Below are 4,824 nucleotides of genomic sequence, written 5' to 3' on the forward strand. Positions count from 1 at the left end.
CGCACACACACACGCACGCACACACACACGCGCGCTTGCTTGCACGCACATACGTTTACAGAAAACCAAGTAGAATTTCTCTGCTCTAAACGTCCAGTTTCTTGCTCTTATTCTCCTAATGTGCTTCTGTCAAAGGTAAATCATGTGTAACCCTTCCTGCCCTTGTTCAAGGTATTCAGTCGACTCTGTCGTAGATTCTTGTGTTTGGTCTCCTGCTATTACTTCTGAGCTATTGTTTCAGTTATGTCGTTTCTTTTTTCTTTTGGTAATTGTTGTACGGCGCTCGCAACTGCATAAGGTTATATGAGCGCGCGAGACAAATTATTTAACATTTTCAGTTTGTAGGAAATTTTGAATTTTGCCCGGATGGCGGCCAAAGCCTGCACTTATCGATTCTTTGACCATCAAGGGATCTTTAACGTGCGCATCTTGCACACCGGACCTCCTAGATTTTTCGCTCTTGTCCGAGAAGGCTAGGTGTTAAATCGTACCTACCATAAGATCAGGGATGTGGCTGAAAGACAGTAGTAAGAAGGAGCCAAGAAGTAGCAGTAGAAAGGCTGCAGAAAGAGTCAGGAGCTCAGAGGAGGGGGCAAAAGGGAGGGAGGAGGGGGCAGAAAGTGGAGACGAAAGCAGACGACAGAACATGGTTAGAGAGCAGGAAAGGAGGTGAAAGGAGACAATTTTAGAGAAGAATATGTTCCATTCCTGTCAGCTTTCGAACCCGGGACCTATTGAATGAGAGGCGAACACCTTAACCTCTAGACCATGAGAGCCCCCTAATATTGTTTGAAAGCTTTCCGGGGAAATACGTCTGTTATCGTGCTTAGCTTAGTCGGCCTGCGCTTGCGGGCGGCTGGAAGGTGCCACTGGTGCCTACCCTTTTGCAAACTCTCCCCTGTTGCTTTTGTCGATCAGTCTTACTTTTCTCCTAGCTCCAAACGACTTTTTTTGTGGCAACCTTCTTCTTTTGACTCAACAGACAAGCTCTTATCTTTTGATCTGCTCTATATTCACTATCAGAGACGAGATGGAGTGAGAATTGAATGTCTGAGGACAGTAGGATACACGTTCTGTGGGCTATTGTACCACTGTCGGTTTTACTTATCTAACAGGCATGTATTCATTTTCATGCGGTTGAGGGGCGCTCCCTAACCCTATCCGTACATCGTGTTTTACTATCGTATCCATACGACGTTGGAAACTCTGTGCCACCACTTTCCAAAGAGGAAATTTACTGGTTAATCCGATCCGTACGCTTTGCATAGCAGTCTGTCAAAATGATATTTTGAGAAATACTGAAAGCTTCAAAGAGATCTTCGCACTAGGAGTATTCTAAAATGTGAAGAATACAATCCTGGGGGTACAAAATGACCCCAGGGCGTACGGATAAGGTTAAATTGCCACGTCTAGGTTTACCATAGTTTGGCGCTATCCTGATTTTAATGACGTCGATAGTTTGCATAAAGTCAAGGCTCAACTGTGAGTAGTGCACCGTTTAGTGTCGTCTCCTCTTTATGCTTTCCTCTCCGTTGGCGTTTGGTTGTTGCGCACCATTGGTTGCCCCCCCCCCCCAACCGACTTCTTTTCTTTCCCCTATAGTTGTTTCTGTGTGTCTGTCTTACCATTTCCTGCGTTAAATTACCTCAAATGTGTTGGTGTATTTCTGTTATCCAAAAACATACAAACGAATCGTATCAGTTGTCAATTTCATTTGTTATCTAGGCGAAATACCTTCGTTTTCACGACAACTCGCCGGTTGCGAACGAGAACAACCACCACCAATACCCGAACTTAGTAAACGAATAAATATTAAAAGGATTTTCAGATAAATTTTAATGTACCTTTCTTTGGGAAATGCGTGTTAACGGTGCAAGAAATACACACTTTCTCAGTCAAATAGATTGTGTAATTCAGTTTAGGGCGTTTTAGGTCAAGATTTGAACTGCTGACTTTTCCGTCTAGTCTTTGATTTTCTTTCAGTAGAACCCAGGGCCAAGAGAACTTCACTAATCGCATCGCTTGAAGAAAATTTTCGCTATGAATACTTACAAAAAGACTTCACAAAAAATGTGCATCCATATTCACGGACTGCTGAAAAAAAATTGTGTGGATATCGGAACAGGAGAGGAGAAAAATTAAATAAGAAAGTTAGTTGTATTAGAGACCCCCCCCCCCCCAATAAATGTTTTTAAAAACGAAACAATTACAACACAAAACATCGTCTATTCTTTAAAAAAAAAAGATTTGAAGAAGGGGGTAAGAATTTTAAAAGAAATGAACAATACAAAAAAGAAAGAAGTTTTCAAGTTCTTGTCTCTTCGTAGTTTCAATAGAATGAGCCTAATCCTGAAAAATAGAAACGTCTCAATGACAACAAAAAATAAATAGATAAAATAAGAGCATTTAAAAGCTGTATGTGGTCAAACCATTTTGTATGGCTACAAATGCAAGACATTGAAAATAAAATAGAGCCAAGAAAAACGTGTTTTTTCTTCAGAAGTTGTTGAAAGTTTCATGGCTTGAAGATAATTCAGTAAATGGGAACGTGCTAAAGGAAGCCAGTTTGGGAAGGTCACTAATCATTAAGAGAAAATACTGTATTAGGAAGCGACAAACAGCAGTCCTTATGATACTAAAATCCAAAAACAACAACAACAAAAAAACAACCTGATTTGAAAATCTTGCTGTCTATGAAAAAAAAAAACAACCGAGCAGGGCAAAGAGGCATAGATATTTACACGGAGAACAAGAAGACTAATAGTTCACCAGAGAAGAGAGTTGCAGCCCACGCAACAGTGGAATAGCACACACCATGAGCGAGTGGGTGCTTGACGGGTGCTCTGGTGTGGTTTGCTCCTTCTTTCCTATCAAACTTCTGTCATCCTTATCTCCCCTTCTTCTTTTTTATGTTTGTTACTCTCTTGTAACACCTCTAATCTTCATAATCACTCATATGACCTTATGCAGTTGCGAGTGTCGTAAAACCTCTACTAAAACTAACACCATGAGCGCGTACGTTGCCATGTGCATCGTGTGTGCTACTTACTTTGTTGTGTGGTATTTCCTCTGATGTGCTTTTGCTGCTTCGTCCTGACCCCCCCCCCCCCCCCCCCCTCTCTCTCTCTCTCTCTCTCCTCCCCCCTCCTTCTTTCTTGTTTACCCCTTCTACCTGCCCAAGTACCCCATTAATAAAACAACAACAAACTATTAAAGTGTTGTGCCTAGTATGGCATGATACATGTACAAACCAGGTGGTTGGAGGGCGCCACTGGTAGGTCATGCTTCTTTACTTCCCTTCTGTTGTTTCTGTATATCTGTCTTACTTTTTCCCAGCTCTAAATGACCATCATTGTGTCGACGTGCTTCTCTTTACTCAAAGAAACGTGGAAACAAAGACACAAAACTTAACGACGGCTTACTCATTCGATCCGTGTAATTATTTTGCAGGATGAAATCAAATCTTCAAACAACGAAGCACTCGGGCTGAGAGAAGAGGATTTGAACAGCTATCTCATCAGTGTGGGCCTGGGCACGCCTCCCATGGAGCCCCGAAATAAGCGATTCCACCACTCCCCTCGCTCAAGACAAGGGAGACCCGAGGTACACTCTCTAGTGTTTTACGGACGTTATTGTGTAGTAGACATATTATTATTATTATTATTATTATTATTATTATTATTATTATTATTATTATTATTATTATTATATCGCCACACTTAGTGAAATCTCTCTCGTGTTTTACAGCTGTTATTGGAAAAGAAAGTGGGTGGTTGGCGGGTGCTCTGGTGTGGTTTGCTCCTTCTTTCCCATCAAACGTCTATCGTCCTTAACTCCCCTTCTTCTTTTTTATGCTTGTTACTCTCTTTAAGTTGTAACACCTCTAATCTTCGGCACTTATATGACCTCATTGTGTTGCAAGTGCCGTAAAACTGTTACTAAAACGAAAAATTATAAAAGAAACACCTAGGACTGGCCTCTGTGGTATAGCAATTAGACGCTTAGCTATCGCAGGCAGATCAGTTCCCGTGTGGTGAGGTTGCTTCATCGATTATCTCCGTATTGCTACCCCAGAAATTACAAAGTTCTTTCTGCTCAGTACCTAGTTTTGAGAAATTTGTCGTAAAACATTTTAAGTTTCACATGTCCAGCTGTTTTGAATGCAATTCTTTGAATATCGTGATAACGACTCTCAGTAATATTATTATTTTTATAGAGCAGACAGGACATTTCTGCCGCATCTTGACAAAACACATTTTTCTTTATTCACTGCAGTTTTGACAAATCAGCGATTTTCGGTTTTCTTGTAATATCTGTAGGGTTGTTTTTTTTTTCAGTAAGAGTTTTGCGGCATTTGCAACACAATAAGTCATGCATATAATGTGCCGAAGATTAGAGATGTTATAAGAGAGTAACAAACATACTCTTCTCTTCAGGGTGTGAGATCAAAAGTACTCTTGATGTACTGTGCCAAATAGTTTAAATATAAGAAAAACGAAAATAGTCTGATTTCCTCTAAATGCTGTGAGGAAGAAAAATGCGTTTCGTCAGTTTACGGCAGATTTGGTTTCTGGCCTCATGGTCTTGGTGACTCAAAACGGCGGAAAATGTCAGACAGAACTTTGTAATTCTGTGGTAGCGCTATGCCTGCAGAGACACCGTGTTCTTCTCTACAGAGGTTGACCCTAACAGGCATGGACGATGAAGCCTGTGTCTGTACAACCCAACACAAGAGAAACTGTCTGATAATACAGCTCTCTCTCTCTCTCTCTCTCTCTCTCTCTCTCTCTCTCTCTCTCTCTCTCTCTCTCTCTCTCTCTCCTC

The sequence above is a fragment of the Aplysia californica genome, unplaced genomic scaffold, assembly GCF_000002075.1.
Source record: "Aplysia californica isolate F4 #8 unplaced genomic scaffold, AplCal3.0 scaffold00242, whole genome shotgun sequence".
In the NCBI taxonomy this organism is placed as follows: Eukaryota; Metazoa; Mollusca; class Gastropoda; order Aplysiida; family Aplysiidae; genus Aplysia; species Aplysia californica.